The 20131-nt window shown below is 38.4% G+C and overlaps 1 protein-coding gene across 1 annotated transcript in view; it reads left to right on the forward strand.

Annotated features, from left to right (window-relative positions):
* LOC111770875 (disintegrin and metalloproteinase domain-containing protein 18-like) overlaps positions 1-20131 on the forward strand; it is a 119664-nt gene that overhangs the window by 30168 nt on the left and 69365 nt on the right. The window contains exon 8 of the mRNA XM_070252764.1: positions 370-432. The gene's annotated coding sequence lies outside the window, so the exon portion shown is untranslated. The remainder of the gene's footprint in view (positions 1-369; positions 433-20131) is intronic.

Consider the following 20131-nt stretch of genomic DNA (forward strand, 5'->3'; position numbering starts at 1 on the left):
GACTCCTAGGCAGGATAACAAGGCAAGAAAATGAAATAAAAGGCATACAGATCGGAAAGAAAGGCCTAAGAATGCGCCTATTTGCAGATGGCATGATTGTCTCCTTAGAAATCTCAGAGAATATACAAAATAACTCCTAGAACTGATAAGTCTAGCAAAGTCACAGAAATCAGCAAAGTCACAGAATACTTGATGAACTTTCAAAAATCAAAATTAGCAATGAATATGTGGAAACTGTAGGCAAAAAACATATCATTTACAACTATTCAGAAATGAAATAGAGAGTGTCTTAGTCAGTTTGAGCTGCTGTAACAAATTACCATGGACTAGTTGGCTTAAACAAGAAACGTTTATTTCTCACACTTCTAGAAGCTGAAAGTTGGAGATCAAGGTGCCAGCATGTCCAGATTCTTGGTGAATGCCCTCTTCCTGGTATGTAGACGGCTGTCTTCTTGGTGTGTCTGTCTTCTTGGTGTGTCCTCACATGGTGGAGAGAAAGCTGGCTAACTCTCTGGTGTCTTCTTATAAGGGCACTAATCCCGTTTATGAGGGCTCTGGCCTCACGACCTAATTACTTTTGAAAGGTCACACCTTCCAAATACAATCACTTTGGGATTAGAGTTTCAACATATGAATTGTTTGGGAATACAAACATTGTGGGTTGATATCTAGCAAAACATACACGCTTTGTATACTGAAAACTACTAAATGCTGATGAATAAAGCAAAGTAGACACACCGTGGAGAAACAAATGAAGAGACATACCATGTTCACATGTTGGAAGATTCAGCATAATAGATACTCCATTTTCCTCCAAATTAATTTATAGGTTTAAATTCCTAACAAAATCCTAGCAAGAAGTTTTACAGTTATATATTTACTTGGTCTAAAAGGTATATGGAAAGTCAAAGAAACTAAAATAGCTAAAATAATTTTCAGAAGAATAGTACAGTAGTAAGAACTACTTGATTTTAAGATGTATTATGTAGCTGCAATAATCAAGACTGTGTGGTATGGATGGAAGGATAGACACATTCAGCAATGGATCACAAAAGAAAACTCAGAAAAAAAATGAAGGAAGGATTTAGTCTTTTCAACAAATGGGACTGAAACAGTTGAATATCCATTGGCAATGAAATGAGCTATGACCTAAATCTCACACCATATACAAAAATTAACTCAAAATTGATCACAAATTTAAACTGTCAAACTGTAAAATTTGTGGAAGAAACATAGGAAAAATACTGTAGGACCTAGACTTGGCAAAAAATTCTTAGACATAATACCAAACACATGATCCATAAAAGAAAACAAAAGATGAATTGGCCTTCCTTAAAATTAAAGTATTTCATCTGCAAAAAACCCTGTGAAAACTATGAAAAGACAAGCTACAGACTAGGAGAATATGACGAGGGACTGACACCTAGGCTATATAAATAACTCTTAAAGTCAACATTAACAAGCAAGCAATGCAATTAGAAAATAGGTAAAATCCTAAAGACACATTTCACTGAAGAGAATATACAGATGACAACAAAACAAAAGGAAACACATAAAAGGATGTACATCATCACTAGTCTTTAGGAAAATGCATATGAACATCATTATCAGGTGTTATTATACAACTATTAGAGCAGTTAAAATGAAAAAAATAGTGACAATATTAAATGCTGCTAAGGACTTAGCAAAAACTAGATCTCTCATGCATTGCTAAGTGGTACAGCCACAGAAGAAAATATTTTTTTTACAAGCAAAAGTTATTTTTAATTAGTTAATAAATTTATTTTCAGATGTACATCATAATATATTTCAAATTCTGTGTCGATTACATCATGTTCACCACCCGAAAACTAATTATAGTCCAGCCCTTCACATGTGAGCCTAATCACCCCTTTCGCCCTCCCTCCTTTCCCCTAGTAACCACCAATCCAATAACCAATGCTATGTGTTTGTTTGTTGTTGTTGTTATCTTCTACTTATGAGTGAGATCATATGGTATTTGACTTTCTCCCTCTGACTTATTTCACTCAACATAATACCCTCAAGGTCCATCCATGTTGTCACAAATGGCCAGATTTCATCATTTCTTATGGCTGAGTAGTAGTCCATCGTGTATAAATACCACATCTTCTTTATCCATTCGTCCCTTGATGGGCACCTAGGTTGCTTCCAAGTCTTGGCTATGGTGTATAATGCTGCAATGAACATAGGGGTGCAAGTATCTTTATGCCTTTGTGTTTTCAAATTCTTTGGATAAATACTCAGCAGAAGGATAGCTGGATCATATGGTAGATCTATCCTTAATTTTCTGAGGATATTCCAAACTGCTTTCCATAGTGGCTGCACCAGTTTGCACTGCCACCAGCAGTGAACAAGGGTTCCCTTCTCTCCACACCCTCTCCAACATTTGTTGTTTCCTATCTTGTTAATTATAGCCATTCTGACTGGAGTGAGGTGATACCTCATTGTAGTTTTGATTTGCATTTCCCTGATAGCTAATGATGTTGAGCATCTTTTCATATGCTTGTTGGCCATCTGTATATCTTCTTTGGAGAAATCTCTGTTCAGACTTTTCCCCCATTTTCTAATTGGATTGTTGTTTTTTTTGTTGTTGAGCTTTATGAGTTCTTTGTATATTTTGGATATTAACCCCTTATCTGATATATGGTTTGCAAATATCTTCTCCCAATTGTTAAGTTGTATTTTCATTTTGTTGATGGTTTCCTTTGCTGTGTGGAAACTTTTTAGTTTGATGTTGTCCCATTTGTTCATTTCTTCTTTTGTTTCCCTTGCCCCGTCAGACATGGGACTTGAAAATATGCTGCACAGACCAGTGTCAAAGAGCGTACTGCCTATGTTTTCTTATAGAATTTTCATGGTTTCTGATCTTATGTTCAAGTCTTTAATCCATTTTGACTTGATTTTTGTGCTTGACGTAAGAGAATGGTCTACTTTCATTCTTTTGCATGTGGCTGTCTGGTTTTCCCAACACCGTTTATTGAAGAGACTCTCCTTTCTCCATTGTATGCTCTTGGCTCCTATGTCAATATTAGCTGTCCATAAATGTGTGGGTTTACTTCTGGGCTCTCAATTCTGTTCCATTAATCTGTGTGTCTGTTTTTGTGCCAGTGCTATGCTGTTGTGGTTACTATAGATTTGTAGTATATTTTGAAATCGGGGAGTGTGATACTTCCAGCTTTGTTCTTTTTTCTCAAGAATCCTTTGGCTATTTGGGGTCTTTTGTTGTTCCATATAACTTTTAGGATCTTTTGTTCTATTTCTGTTAAAAATGTTGTTGGAACTTTGATAGGGATTGCATTGAATCTATAGATTGCTTTAGGAAGTATGGACAATTTAGCGATGTTAATTCTTCCAATCCAAGAGCATGGAATATCTTTCCATTCCTTTGTGTCTTCTTTGATTTCTTTCAACAATGTTTTATCGTTTTCGGTGTACAGATTTTTCACCTCTTTGGTTAAGTTTATTCCTAGGTATTTTATTCTTTTTGTTGCAATTGTCAATGGGATTGTATTCTTAATTTCTCTTTCTGCTACTTCCTTGTTAGTGTATAGAAATGCAACCAATTTTTCTACGTTGATTTTGTATCCCATGACTTGACTGTATTGCTTTATTGTTTCTAAAAGTGTTTTAGTGGAATCTTTAGGGTTTTCTAGATATAAAATCATGTCGTCTGCAAAGAGTGACAGTTTCACTTCTTCTTTTCCAATGTGGATCCCTTTTATTTCTTTTTCTTGCCTGATTGCTCTGGCTAGGACTTCCAGGACTATGTTAAATAAGAGTGGTGACAGAGGCATCCTTGTCCGGTTCCTGTTCTTAGAGGGATAGCTTTCAGTTTTTCTCCATTGAGAATGATATTTGCTGTGGGTTTGTCATATATGGCCTTTATTATGTTAAGGTATTTTCCTTCTATACACATTTTATTTAGAGTTTTTATCACAGATGCATGCTGTATCTTGTCAAATGCTTTCTCTGTATCTATTGAGATGATCATGTGATTTTTATTCTTCATTTTGTTAATGTGGTTTATCACGTTGATAGATTTGCAGATGTTGAACCATCCCTGCATCCCTGGATTAAATCCCACTTGATCATGATGTATGATCTTTTTAATGTAATGTTGTATGCAATTTGCTAGTATTTTGTTGAATATTTTTGCATTGATGTTCATAAGTGATATTGGCCTATAATTTTCTTTTTTTGTGTTGTCCTTGTCTGGTTTTGGTATCAGGATAGTGTTGGCTTTGTAGAATGGGTTAGGAAGCCTCCCCTCCTCTTCAAATTTTTGGAAGAGTTTGCGAAGGATAGGTATTAAGTCTTCTTTGAATGTTTAGTAGAATTTACCAGGGAGGCATCTGGTCCTGGACTTTTATTTTTTAAGAGGTTTTTAATTGCTGTTTTGATCTCCTTACTGGTGATCCATCTATTCAAATTTTCTACTTCTTCTTGGTCCTGTTTTGGAAGGTTGTATATTTCTAAGAATTTATCCATTTCTTCTAGATTATCCAATTTGTTGGCGTATAGCTTTTCATAGTCTCTTATCATCTTTTGTATTTCTGAGGTGTCTGTTGTAATCTCTCCTCTTTCATTTCTGATTTTATTTATTTGAGCCTTCTGTCTTCTTTTCTTGGTGAGTCTAGCTAAGAGTTTCTCAATTTCATTTATCTTTTCAAAGGACCAGCTCTTGGTTCCGTTAATCTTTTGTATTTTTTTTTTTTTTAGTCTCTATTTCATTTATTTCTGCTCTGATTTTCATAATTTCCTTCCTTCGGCTGATTTTGGGCTTTGTTTGTTGTTCTTTTTCCAGTACCTTTAGATGTGCTTTTAGATTGTCTATTTGTGATTTTTCTTCTTTGTTGAGGTGGGCCTGAATTGCTATAAACTTCCCTCTTAGAACTGGTTTTGCTGTATCCCACAGATTTTGGCATGTTGTGTTTTCATTTTCATTTGTCTCCAGGAATTTTTTGATTTCTTCTTTGATTTCTTCATTGACCCAATCATTCAGTAGCATTTTGTTTACTTTCCACATTTTCGTGGCTTTTCTGGTTTTCTTCCTGTAGTTGATTTCCAGTTTCATACGTCTGTGGTCAGAAAAGATGCAAGGTATTATTTCGATCTTCTTAAATTTATTGAGACTTGTTTTGGGGCCTAATATGTGATCAATCCTGGAGAATGTTCCATGGGCATTTGAAAAGAATGTGTATTCTGTGGTTTTTGGATGGAATGTTCTGTATATATCTACTAAGTCCATCTGGTCTAATGTGTTCTTTAAGGCCAGTGTTTCCTTATTGATCTTCTGTTTGGATGATCTATCCATTGGTGTTAGTGGACTGTTAACGTCCCCTACTATTATTGTGTTACTGTCAATTTCTCCTCTTATGTCTGTTAATAATTGCTTTATATATTTAGGTGAGCCTATGTTGGGTGCATAGATATGTACAAGTGTTATATTTTCTTGTTGGATTGTTCCATTTATCATTATGTAGTGCGTATCTTTGTCTCTTGTTACAGTTTTTGTTTTAAAGTCTCTTTTGTCTGATATAAATATTTCTACCCCCTCTTTCTTTTCTTTCCATTTGCATGGATTATCTTTTTTTTTTTTCTGCTTTATCTTCCCAAACCCCCCATACATAGTTGTATATTTTAGTTCCAGGTCCTTCTAGTTGTGGGATGTGGGATGCTGCCTCAATGTGGCCTGACGAGCGGTGCCGTGTCTGTGCCCAGGATCTGAACCCTGGGCCGCCACAGCAGAGTGCACAAACTTAACCACTCGGCCATGGAGCCGGCCCCCCTGCATGTATTATCTTTTTCCATCCTTTCAGTTTTAGTTTTTGAGTGTCTTTAGGTCTGAAGTGTGTCTCTTGTATGCAGCATATATATGGGTCTTGTTTTTTATCCAATTGGCCACCGTATTGCATTTGATTGGAGCCTTTAGTCCATTGACATTTAAAGTTGCTATTCATAAATATGTATTTATTGCCATTTTGTCTCTTTTTTTCTGGGTGTTTTATTAGTTCTTCTCTGTTCCTTTCTTTTTCTCTTGCTCTCTTCCCTTGTGGTTTGATGGTTATCTTTAGTAATATGTTTGATTTCTTTTGTGTTAATTTTTTTCTTCCTTGTTATAGGTTTCTGATTTGTGATTACAATAAGGATCCTATTTAATATTCTATGCATATAACAGTCTATATTGAGTAGATAGACTCTTTAGCTTGACTTCTTTCTAAAAGTTCCACTTTTCACTCCCCTCCTCCCACGTTATATGTTTTTCAAACCTTATATAGTCTCCTGTTTAGTGTGTGTCTATCCATTAGCCTCTTATCATTGGAATAGGTTATTTTAGTACATTTGTCTTTTAACCTTCATATTATCTTCACAGGTAGTTGATCTGCTAGCTTTACTATATTTTTACCTTACAAGTGATTTTATTGCCTGATTTTTTGTTGTTGTTGTTTTGTTTTTGTGGTAATTTTGTTTTATCTTGATTTGTAGTCATTGCATTCCCATTTAAGTAAGTCCCTTTAGCATTTCTTGCAGAACTGGTTTGTTGGTGATAAACTCCTTTAATTTTTGCTTGTCTGGGAAGCTCTTTATCTATCCTTCCAATTTGAATGACAACCTTGATGGATAGAGTATTCTTGGCTGTAGGTCTTTTCCTTTTAGCACTTTAAATATGCCGTGCCATTCCCTTTTCGCCTGTAGGGTCTCCGCTGAGAAGTCCGCTGATAGCCTGTTGGCCTCTCTTTATATGTCACTTGTGGCCTTTCTCTTGCTCCTTTTAGGATTCTCTCTTTGTCTATAATTTTGGACATTTTAATTCTAATATGTGTTGGTGTGGGCCTCTTTGGGCTTATCTTGTTGGAGCTCGCTGTGCTTCCTGAACTTGGATGTCTGTTTCCTTCCTCAGGTGAGGAAAATTTTCATCTATTATCTCTACAAATAAATTTTCTGCCCCTTTGTCTCTCTCTTCTCCTTCTTGGACACCTATAATCCGAATGTTAGCATGCTTGATATTGTCCCAGAGTTCCCTTAGACTGTTCCCATTCTGTCTAATTCTTTTTTGCTCTTTTCTGTTCTGCTTGGTTGATTTTCTCTAGTCTTTTGTCTAGCTTGCTGATCCATTCTTCTGCTTCCTCTATTCTGCTATTGAGTCCTTCTAGTGAATTTCTCATTTCCAGTATTGTATTCTTCATTTCTGATTATTTTTTTCTTTCTATCTTCCAGCTATTTGCTGATGTGCTCACTGTGTTTATCCATTCTTCTCCGCATATCTGTGAGCATCCTCATGATATTTTGTTTGAACTCTTTCTCGAGTAGGTCACTTGTTTCTGTTTCATTTAGTCCTTTTTCTGAGGTTTTGTCCTGTTCCCTTGCTTGGAAAGTATTCGTTTGTCTCCTCATTATGCCTCTTTCTCTATGCTTATTTCTGTGTATTAGGTGAGTCGGCTATGTCTCCTGATCTTGGAGAAGTGGCCTCATGTATGAGATGCCTTATGAGGCCCAGCAGAGTGCTTCCCTCTCCTCACCAGTCCATAAGAACCAGGAGTGACCCCTTTGTGGGCTACTTGTGTCCTTCTTCTGTGGCAGGGTTGCTCCCACTGCAGGTACCCAGGGAGTCTAGTCTTTCCTCCCCTGGCCAGCTGTTTATAAATCCGGTTTGGGGAGCCTTAGCACTGTTGGCTACAAAGTCTATCAGCACACTCTTATTGCAGTTTTCCTCTTAATTGGGTTGGTACCCACTGTAGCTGGTTGCTAGGCTCAGGGACTTACAGTTGTGATAGGCCTCAGGCCTACAAGGCTGTTGTCAGTTCTCTTAGGAGTGCAGCTGAGTGGGGCTGGCCCTTGAAACTCAATTGTTTCAGGCTTTGGAAGGTGTGGCTGATCCATTTTATAGCTATTTGTGAAGCACAGGTCTTCTGCTGCTGATAAGCCTCACCCCCTACAGGACCACATACACCGTCAACACACTCCTGGTCTGTGCACACTTCTCAAGCCCCTGGAGCATACCCTGATGCCACACTGCAGAGGCCCTCACCTCTCTACCAATGTCCCCCACAGTTCACCTGGTCCTCACACAGGCCCCCGCCCCACAGAGGCAGACACACTAGCCTGCCTGTAGAGGATCAAGGCACTCAGTCAATGCAGGCTGAAAAGTAGCCTGAGGGCTTGCTGTTAGGTGGGGCCTGTCCCTAGGGCTGGTTGCCTGCCTTGGCTGAACTGGATTAAATCTGTGCTCAAGTGGGTCTGGCAGACCCCTGGGCTAACAGGCCAAGGGCTGAACCCCAATCGCACCCACTGGTGTCTGTGTCAGCATGCCTGGACCAGCTCAGAACAATGGCCCCCACCAATGTCTCAGCATCCGGAGAGGGCCCTCCTCTCAGCAAGATGCCCCCAGAGCCCACCAGGTGAGTCTTGTTTCAGCAAAGGACTGTCAGCCTTCTCTCTGGTGATTCTAGGTTGCTGCAATGAGTGAGTTTTTGTGCGGGCCCTTTAAGAGCCAGGTCCTTTCGGCCTTCAGCCGATAGCTTTTCTGGGGGTGTCCTCTCGCTGCAATAATAGCCAGCAAAGCCAGATAGTAAGGTCCCTGTCTCAGTTGGGCTGAGTTTGAAGGATGCTTATAGCAGTATCGCTCTTGCTCCGGACCTCACTCCTCCAGGGAGGGCTGCATACCTTAGTGTGGCTCCTGCCTGGCCAGCTGAGAAGCTCCGCTGCTCCCAAAGGTGGCTTTTTTCCTCTCCAGAAGGAATTTCTGCCTCTTCTGCCTTCCTCAGGACTGCCCCTTGTTGTGGGGATTCTTTTTATCCAGTTTTCAGTTTTCAATCCGGGGTAATTTTTCCAAAAATTGTTGTAACCTGTTTGAGTTCATGGGAGGAGATGAGTTCAACATCTGCTCACACCGCCATCTTGATGAGATCGCTAGATCAGTGTTTCTTAAACTGTGCTCTACTCATGTCTTCTGTTGACAAAACAGGAAAATTATTTGTTGCTTCCCTGAAATTAATTACATGATATAGCAATCAGAAGTCTATTTTTAAATTAAATAATTCCAGGGAGCTTTAAGAAAGAAACATTTAAGTAGGCACAGGTATGTAGCTACACTCTGTTGTAAACCAATTGACAGACCAAAGAACTCTAAGAACCTGGAATAATTTGCATCTGAAGTAGAAACTAGGGAAGAGCTTCTGCTAGATTCAGTGCAGGTTGGATTAGATTGGAGTATTTACTCACAAACTCCTCCTTGAGAAAGTGCTGCATTGTCACTGTAAGTAAAAGAAGTCCTGACACAGTCCTGCTAACACCCTAAATTTTATAGATAAATGTGGGAGGCAAGACAAAGAGGAGGAGAAACAAGAGGTAACATGTATTGAACTCTTTTTATGTATTAGCCACTGGTCTAAGTACTTAAAAGATACTAATGACTTAATGCTCAACAACCTCATGAGATGTAGCTACCTTATTTTATCTCTTTCTACGGATGAGGTCACACATCTAAGTAAGTGGTAAAGCTGGAATTCGAAGTCAGGAAGTCTGAGTCCAGAGGCTATGATCTTAGAACCTCTTCCTTTGGCAGGGTTCAAAAATAATTACAATAGAGGGTCTGAGGACAAACAAAACCATTGAATTTGTTGGGCTTCTTTTTGATGCAGATTTCATAAGGCAACAAGATTCCTTCCTAATTTAGTAGGCAGTAGTGCTAAGCAGAGAGCTGGACATGTCCACAATGCATATGTGGAGTAGAAGCTGAGCCAGAGGAAAAATTTGATATGAAAGATGTTCATCTTTAACGAACACAGATGAAGATTTCATGTGGGGTATATCCATGGCCTCCAATGTTCACTCCTTTCTGCCTCCCTCCAGCTCCTGGAGCACTGAAAGAATCATAGTAGTTTCTATTAGCCAGCTCTTTATCTTCAGATCTGAGAGTACAATTCTAATCACATCCTGGTGTAAAGAGAAGCACTCAAGTAGAATTTCCTGCAGGATTTGTCTGTTTTTGAGCAAATACTAGGCTGAAAAATAGAAATAGTGTTTATGAAAAAACTAGACTTAATAAAAAAATAGTGATATTCACAAGAAAAGTCATAACTTTGTAAAAGATTCCATGTAGGAGAGAGAGGTAAATTTAGTGTTTGCTTTGGTGGACAGTGAAGTTGAGGACGACATGAACTCAGGGAACAAGAAATGAATAATCAACAATGAGATAAGACAGAAGACTAAGATGCAAAAGGGAGTGTTCAGATTTAAGGAAGGAATGTCATGAAACAGTGCCATAGTGGAATTTAAAATGATGTGAGAACTGATGAAGGGTGGACTCATCCTTTGTTCATTCACTCATCAAATAATTATTGAGCCCTGACTATGTGGGAGTCTTTGTTTTAGGCATCTGGAATGTCTCAGTGAGTTAGATAAAGACTTGCCCTTCATGGAGTTCATATTTTAATGGGGGAATAAAAACTATTAACATAATAAATACATCAATAATGTAGAACGTTAGAAGATGATAAACCCTATGGAAAATAAAATAGAGCAGGATTGGACGATGGGCAGGGCCAGGGGTGGTGTGGTGGTGGTGGTAGAGGTCAGTTTTCAATTTTCAATTTGTATTGTCATGGTAAGTTTCTTTGAGATGACGTTGGCCCAAATGCTTGAAGAAAGTTAAGGAGAAAGTTAGCAATGTGGGTATCTGAGTGAAGAGCAAGTACAAAAACAGTGCGGGCAGGATAGATTCTTTTTTCAAGATGGAAGAAATTACAACAGGGTTATATACTGATAGAACTGGTTTAGTAGAGGGTGAAAAATTGATGATCTAGGATAGAGAGGACAACATTTCTACAGTCTTCCTTGAGTACATGAGAGGGTCTGGGAGCTAGGGTACAAGTGGATGGAGGGCTTTGCTTTAGTGGAGAAGTGGTGGGGTATCTGTAGTAACAGGAGTAAATGGAGGTAGATGCTGGTAGATGGAGGGATGTGGTGGTGGGAGTCTGTGGGTCAGTTTTGTCAGTGAAGTAGGAAGTAGGTTCCTCAGCTGACACAGAGGATGGGGAGGAGCTGTTGGGGGTTTCAGGAAATAGGAGAAGGTATGAAATAGTCATCTAGTAGAATGGAAGAGTAAATGGAGTAGAGTGTGTTTGCTGGGCAGCTTTTTTTTTTTTTGAGGAAGATTAGCCATGAGCTAACATCTGCCATCAATCCTCCTCTTTTTGCTGAGGAAGATTGGCCCTGAGCTAACATCTGTGCCCATCTTCCCCTACTTTATATGTGGAATGCCTGCCACAGCATGGCTTGCTAAGTAGCGCATAGGTCTGTGCCTGGGATCTGAACTGGCGAACCCCAGGCCATCGAAGCAGAACGTGTGAACTTAACTCCTGCACCACCAGGCCAGCCCCTGGGCAGCTTTAATGGGGCCACTTGAGATTCACAGTTATGAATTTTAAATGAGATTAATCAGTATAGAGTTGTGTTTTTGTCCAGCCACATTCAATTGCAAAGGTATGTAACAGAGTTGGTTGTGTTTAGGCCAAGTACAATAAAGTAAGAGGAGGCAAGGAAGTCAAACCTTTATGCAAAGCAGTAATTATACTGGTGGACCGTGACATTTAAACTGGATAAGGCTTATGAAATAGAGGACATCAACGGGACGAGAGAAGTAAAAAGGGAAAACATCAATGGATTGGATGTTCTGGTAGGATTAAAGAGATTTTGGAGACTATAGCTATACTAAAGGGAGAGTGGAACGCATAAAGTTGAGATTGTAAGTTATGGTTATTGGTAATGAGAATGTATCCATTAAAATCATGGGCATGAGTGATTGACATGGTAGAGGATAAGATCATTGGAGGAGAAGAGTTCAAGCCACTGACAGCCCAAGAGATTGATAAGATTATCAACCTGTATATTGAAATCAGCAAAAATTAAGACAAGCGTAGTGTTACAGTGAAAGTGTTTGCAAGAAGGAAATGAGAAGGAGTAACCTGGGGGTTGGTAGATGTTAGTAACAAAGATAGCGGCTAATTTCATCTTAAAAGATTCAAAGCTTGGACATTTTAGGAAGGAGGGAGACAGAATGGCCTAAAAGCAGCAATCGAGGGAGAACACTGATTCCGTCTCTAGATGTATCAGAGTTGTGGGCAAAAGCTGCCACCACTCGAGACGGTTCTAGTGGAAGCTGTGAAATCAGGGGCTGGCTGAGTTTCAAAATAGACCTTGAAGGCGAAGGCTACTTTCAGAGAAGAGGTTGAAGATCTGGGAGTTTTTGCTGATGGTGGACTGTGATTTCCAGAGTGCATGGTAAGAGAACAGGATACATGTGAAGCCTCGTGGGTATTAGAGTGCAGGAGACAAGGGCCTACACAGGGGCTGCAGCTTCGTATGGTGATTGATGAAAACAGGAATAAAGGACATAATGAGATAAAGGCAGATAGTGGTGCCAAGGCCACGTGTGTGTGTTAGGGGTGGAGAAGGGTAAAGTGTTTAGGGTTCCCTCTTGACCTCTGTCCATGGATTCTAGGATGTCTCAATTTATCTCAGTCCTAGTATAGGAAGTTCATTTTGGCCCTGGTTGGGTGACTCCTCCTTGATGCCTGTTCAAAAACAATCTGCAAGTCAATCTTATAAATTTTCTCAGATTCCAGGGGGAAGGGACATAGAGACTAAAAGAAAGATATGATAGATGTTGAGAACACAGTGGAAAGACAGTTTCAGGGCCTTTAGACTTACTGGAGAAGCAACCAGAACAAATGCAACTTGAAAGAAAATATATAATATTAGAAAAAAGTAAAAGTAACTGAGTGGGGGAGGTAGAAAATTACTGATAATTGGAGAAATATATGTCTAATTGTGTTTTATTTTATTATAAAATTTCCTCTCATTTATTTTTCTTGAAGTATAGTTGACACACAGTGTTATACAGTCATGCACCACATAATGACGTTTCACTCAATGACAGACTGCATGTATGAGGTGGCCCCATAAGATCAGTATCATATAGCCTAGGTGTGTGGTAGGCTGTATACCATCTACGTTTGTGTAAGTGCACTCTGTGATGTTCCCACAGTGACGAAATTGCCTAACGATGCATTTCTCAGAATGTACCCCCGTTGTTAAGCAAAGCACAACAGTAGTATTTTGAGGTGTACAACATAGTGATTCAACTATATCCTATAAAAAATGATCACCCTGACGAGTCTAGTAACCATCTGTCAACCATCTGTCACCATACAAAGTTATTATATTATTGACTATATTCCCTATGCTGTATATTACATCTCCATGACTTATTTATTTTGTAACTGGAAGTTTGTACATCTTAATCCCCTTCACTTTTTTGCCCATCCCCCCATCTTCCTCCCTCTGGTGACCAACAGTTTGTTCTTTGTATGAGTTTGTTTCTGTTTTGTTCTGTTTGTTTTGTTTTGTTTTTTCTAGATTCCACAGGTAAGTGAAATCATATGGTATTTGTCTTTCTCTGTTTGACTTATTTCACTTAGCATAATACCCTCTAGGTCCATCCGTGTTGCCACGAATGGCAAGGTTTCATTCTTTTTTATGGCTGAGTAATATTCCATTACTCTTCTTTATCCATTCATCTATTGATGGACACATAGGTTGCTTCCATATCATAGTTATTGTAAATAATCCTGCAATGAACATAGGAATGCATATATCTTTTCGAATTAGTGGTTTCATTTTCTTTGGATAAATACCCAGAAGTGGGATTGCTGGATCACATGGTAGTTCTGTTTTTAAGTTTTTGAGGAACCTCTATACTGTTTTCTATAGCAGCTGCACCAATTTACCTTCCTGTCAACTGTGTATGAGGATTCCCTTTTCTTCACATCCTTGCCAACACTTGTTATTTGTTGTCTTTTTTAAAAAATTAAATTTCTTTTTTTTTTTGGCAGGGAAAGATTCACCCTGAGCTAACATTATCTGTTGCCAATCCTCCTCTCTTTGCTTGTGGAAGATTGCCCCTGAGGTAACATCTATGCCAGTATTCCTCTATTTTGTATGTGGGTCCCTGCCACTGCATGGTGGCCAATGAGTGGAGTATGTCCACGCCTAGGAACTGAACCTGGTCTGCTGAAGCAGAGCTTGTTGAACTTAACCACAAGACCATGGGGCTGGCCCCCTCATCTCTTTCATTTCTTATTTGATTTATTTGGGCCTTCTCTCTCTTTTTCTTGGAGTCTCCCTAATGGTTAATTAATTTCATTTATCTTTTCAAAGAACTTGCCCTTAGTTTCATTGACCTTTACTTTTTTTTTTTTAGTCTTTATTTCATATATTTCTGCTCTGATCTTTATTATTTCCTTTCTTCTACTAACTTTTGGCTTTGTTCTTCTTTTTCTAGTTCCTTTAGGTGTAAGGTTAGATTGTTTATTTGAGACTTTTCTTTTTTACTGAGGTAGGCCTGTATTGCTGTAAACTTACCTCTTGAATCTACTCTTGCTGCATCCCATAGATTTTGGAAAGTTGTGTTTCTGTTTTCATTTGTCTCAAGGTATTTTTTTTTTATTTCCTTTTTGATTTCTTTGTTGACCCATTGGTTGTTTAGTAGCATGTTCTTTAGCCTCCGCATGTTTGTGTTTTTCCCCAGTTTTTTTTCTTGTACTTGCTTTCTAGTTTCATGCTGTTATGGTTGGAAAACATACTTGATATGATTTCAGTCTTCTTAAATTACTTGAGACTTGTTTTGTGGCTTAATATGTGATCACTTTGGGAGAATGTTCCATGTGCGCTTGAAAAGGATGTGTATTCTGTTTGGGGGTAGAATTTTCTGTATATGTCTACCAGATCCCTCTGTTCTAATATGTCATTTAAGACCACTCTTGCCTTGTTGATTTTCTGTCTGGATGATCTATCCATTGATATAAGTGGGATCTTAAAGTCTCCTGCTATTATTGTATGACTGTTGATTTCTCTCTTTGGCCTGTTAATATTGGCTTTATGTATTTTGGTGCTTCTATGTTGGGTGCATAGATATTTACAAGCATTATATCCTCTTGTTGGATTGATACCTTTGTCATTATGTAATGTCCTTCTTTGTCTCTTGTTACAGTCTTGGTTTTAAAGTCTATTTTATCTGACATAAGTATTGCTACTCCAGCTTTCTTTTCATTTCCAAGTTCACAGAATATCTTTTTCCATTCATTCACTTTCAATCTCTGAGTGTCTTTAGATCTAAAGTGAGTCTTTTGTAGGTAGCATATGGATGGATCTTGTTTTTTTTATGCATTCAGCAACCATACGTATTTTGGTTGGAGCATTCAGTCCATTTTATATTTAAAGTAATTATTGATAGCTATGTTCTTATTGCCATTTTTTAATTGTTTTCTGGTTGTTTTTACAGTTTGTTCCCTTCTTCTCTTGCTCTCTTCCCTTGTGACTTGATGACTTTCTTTAGTGTTTGTTTTCCTTTCTCTTTAGTTTTTGTGTGTCTATTTTAGGTTTTTGATTTGTGGTTGCCATGAGATTCATATATAACAACAAATTTATAGAGCCGTCTATTTGAAGTTGATAGTTGCTTAAGTTTGAACACATTCTAAAATCACTTCATTTTTACTCTCCTTTCCCCCATGTTTTATGTTTTTGATGTCATATTTTGCCTTTTTAATTTTGTTTATCCCTTATCTACTTATTGTAATTATAGTTGATTTTACTACTTTTGTCTTTTAACATTCATACTAGCTTTATAAGTGGCTGATCCATTGCCTTTACTAAATGCTTGCCTTTACCAGTGGGTTTTTTTTTTCTTTCATATATTTTCTTTTTTCTACTAATGGCTGCTTTTTTTCTGCTAAAGAAGAACCTTTAATATTTCTTGTAAGGCCAGTTTAGTGGTGATGAACTCGTTTAGTTTTTGCTTGTCTGAGGAACTCTTTATCTCTCCTTCAATTCTGAATGATAACTTAGCCAGGTAGCGTATTCTTGGTTGTAAGGGTTTTTTTTCCCAGCACTTTGAATATGTCATGTCACTCCCTTCTGCCTAAAAACTTTCTGCCAGAAAATCAGCTGATAGTCTTAGGGAGTTTACCTTGTATGTAACTATTTGTTTTTCTCTTGCTATTTTTAAGATTCTCTCTTTATCTTTAACTTTTGGCACTTTAATTACAGTGTGTTTTGGTGTGGGTCTCTTTGGATCCATCTTAGTTGGAACTCTTCGTGCTTCGTGGACTGGGATGTCTGTTTCCTTCTCTTGGTTGGGGAAATTTTCAGCCATTATTTCTTCAAATACGTTTTGTGTCTCTTTCACTCTCTCTTCTCCTTCAAGGGCCCCTACAATATGAATGTTAGATGTTGTCGCAGAGATCCCTTAGACTATCCTCAATTTTTTTAATTCTTTTTTCTTTTGCTGTTCCAATTGGGTGCTTTCTACTTCCCTGCCTTCCAGAATGCTGATCCATTCTTCTGCATCATCCAATCTCCTGTTGATTCCTTCTAGTGTATTTTTATTTCAGTAATTATATTCTTCAACTGTCATTGGTTCTTTTTTGTATTTTCTAACTCTTTGTTGAAGTTCTCACTGTGTTCCTCCATTCTTTTCCTGAGTTCGGTGAGTATCTTTATGACCATTACTTTGAACTCTTTATCTGGTAGATTGCTTATCTTTGTTTTATTTAGTTCTTTTTATGAAGTTTTGTCTTGTTCCTTCTTTTGGAACATACTCCTCTGCTCCTCATTTTGCTTAACTCTGTTTCTTTGTATGTTTTAGAGATCACCTACATCTCCTGGTCTTGAAGAGGTGGCCTTAAGTAGAAGATGTCTTGTGGGGCCTAGTAGACAGGCCCCCTAGTCACCGGAGCCAGGTGCTTCAGATGTGACCCCTGTGTAGGCTGCATGCACCCTGCTGTTGTGCCTAAACTGTAATTTCTGTGGGTGCACTGATGTGCAGGGTCAGCCCACTGGGGTGGGAGCTGCTTCAGAGGGGCTCTGGTGCTGGCTGTGTCCACCTGCTGGGTGGGGCAGGGCAGGGTCTTCCTTTAGTGCTGCTGGGTAGGTCAAGATGGGGGTGCTTTGGAGAGCCTCTGGTGCCAGCTAGGGCCACCCACTGTGTGGAGTGTGGCAAGAGCCAGGGCAGGTCCTCAGCAGAACACAGGAGTGGCGTGAGCGGTGCTGGGAGGGTAGATGGAATGTATCAGAAATGGTACCTGCCAGCACCGGGCCAGCTATGTAGAAAGAAAGTTAAAAAAAACCTCCACCCTGCAATACTGTCCCCAGAGAAGGTTCCAACAGATGCCTGTTTCTCTGGCACGTGTCCTAAAATTAGTCAATGAATCTCCTTCATATATAACCCAGGCACTTTTCAAACTGCTTCCTCAGCATGAGGACTTGGAATGAATGAGTTTGTGTGCACGCCCTTTAAGAACAGAGTCTCAGTTTTTCCAGCTCTCTCATTCTCTGGGGTGTCAGCCCTACTGGTTTTCAAAGCCAAACACTATGAGGGCTCATCTTCCTGGTGCAGGCCCCCTGAGCTGGGGAACCTGATGTGGGGCTTGGGCCCTTGGCTCATCTGGGAGGACCTCTTCAGTTGTGATGGCCCTCCTACTTGTGTGTCATTGTTTGGGGGCTGCGGGTCCTGACTAAACTGTGTCTCTACCCCTCTTCCTGTCTTGATGCAGCTTTTTCTTCCTATCCTTAGTTGTGGAAAATCTGTTCTGCTAGTCTTCAGGTTGTTCTCAGCGATAGTTGCTGTCTATATAATTGTAGTTTTCGTGTGTCTGTGGAAGGAGGTGAGCTACAGACCTTCCTACTCTGCCATTTTGATCTCGCTTCTGTCTAATTTATCTTAAATTATTATGGTAATAACCCTTAAGTAAAATTGATAACAGGAAATTTATTTTACATAGAAAAAAGAAAGCAAAAACATATCACTAAAGTGTTCCAAAATACAAAGTGTAAGGTACAATGATTTAGGGCCAAATGTAACAGTTTTGACAAATATATGTGGAATGCCTCTTAAACTAGATCACAAACCACTGTAATTTTATGTTGTATCCAGGAAACATAGCTGAAGCAAAGAGACTCAATATAAGGCAAAAATGAACACTTTTAATTTATGAGATGTACAATCATTAATGAGCATTCTTCATAATTGTTTGTTATGTCATAAATAAATATTAATATGATTGGTTTGATAGATAAAAATATAACTCTCTGCACAAGCAGAACATAAATCTTCATTTTGCGTGTCCAGGAATTTCAAAGAAAATTGATCATATATTTTTCCAAAAGAAGACTTACATAATTTCTAAGAAGCAGTAACAGAGCATTTCTCATTCTTTGACTACAAAGTGGTAAAACTAAATATTCATAACAGAAACCCCTAAATGGACTGGTAATTTTAAAACACTCTGATAAGTAAATCTTGTGTCAAAGAAGAGACCTAAAGTCTAAAGTAATTATAAAATATTTTGAAGATAATGTCTTATGAATATTACATTTAAAATTTACTGCATATTAAAACCTAAGCGTGAATATAAGATTGTCTCAAATATGTTTGCCTCTTATTTATGATTCTATTTTCTTATTGATGGTTACTTCCTGTAAAAGCTATGACTCCATGTCAGCTTTCTGAGCTCTGACAACCCCCAGGTTGAGCAAATTCATCCTTTTTTTCCTAAAGGATTTCTCAGTCCTTATTGAGTATGCTTCTGGTCTACTAGATGCCACTGAGCCTGACGGCAGGAAGGGACGCTCCAAGGATAACTCTTGCTGGGTCTTCTTATTCTGATAGAACTTGTGATACATTAAAAAAGCCCAATATTTATTGTGAAAATAAAATATACAGCAAATCTAGCTAAACAAATGTACAGCTGAGCACAAGTTTATAAAGTGAACACTTGTGTAACTACCCAAGTCACTACAAGTATCTTCAGAAGTCCCTTTTGTGGTTTTCCCCATCATACCTCCTTCCCCAAAGTTAACCATTATCCTGATTTTCATGGTGATCCTTTGCTTGCTTTTCTTTACAGTTGTGCAACCTAAATATGTATTCTTGAATACTTTAGTTTTTTGTCTCTTTTGAGCTCTAATCATAGAGTAGATAAAATAGAGTAATAAGCAAAGTTATATGGTATGTTTCCTGTTGGTGTGGCTTTTATTAGTTGACATTGTGTTTGGGATGTTTGCCCATCCTGACGCAGGTAGCTGCAGTACGTTTTAATTTTTGTTGCTTCCACTGCCTTTGGTTTGAGGGTTGCCCCCAGGGATTTTAACTCCCCTGTACTTTTGAGTTACACCTGAAGCAAATAAGCTTAGAGGTAGGAGTTGTGGGGAACTGTCCACTATGACTTTGCTGAAATCAAAGGTGGGTGGAGGAGGTGTGTTGTGGGGCACAATGACTTCCCACTAGCTACCTCATCAACAATTGATATTCTTCCACTTGAAACTTTAATAATAAGTTGGGTATGTAGTAGTATTTTATTTTGCTTTTACCTTGCATTTCCTTGATTACTAATGAGATTAGGTTAGATCACTTATTCATATTTATGGCCCATTTGGATTTCCTTTTATGTGAAGACACTGTTCAATTTCCTCTCAGTTTTTCTACTGGGGTGTCTATCTTTATTGATTTACAGAAGTTTTTAAATAAATTTTTTTATGACTTTAAGTGAAAACTTCTTAATTTATGATTTTACTGTAGTCATGTATAACAATCTGTTCCTGTATGACTATTGCTTTTTGTGTCTTACTTAAGAAATTGTTCCCTGAGCTTGCTGTCACAGAGATATCCTTCTGTGTTGTCTTCCCAACTCTTCATCTGTTTTGACTTTCCTATTTAGGTTCATCATCCACCTAGAATTACCATTTGTGCATTGTCTAAGTAGAGGTCATGTTTCTTCCAATATGAATACTTGGTTGAACTGGCACAATTTGTTAAAATGACTTTCCTTTATTGCTCCTTTGCAGTGTCACCTTTGTCATAAATCAGTTGTTCACAAATATATGTGTATGTTTCTGGGCTCTTGCTTCTATTTCTTTTGTTTATTTGTCTATATTTGCATCAATGCTGCACTTTCCCAATTCCCATGGCTTTATAATGGGTTATATTAAACAAGTTATCCTACTTTGACCTACTTATTTAAGAGGGTCTTGGCTAGTTGTGGCTTTCCCGTGT

The sequence above is a fragment of the Equus caballus genome, chromosome 27 (genome assembly GCF_041296265.1).
Source record: "Equus caballus isolate H_3958 breed thoroughbred chromosome 27, TB-T2T, whole genome shotgun sequence".
Taxonomy (NCBI): Eukaryota; Metazoa; Chordata; class Mammalia; order Perissodactyla; family Equidae; genus Equus; species Equus caballus.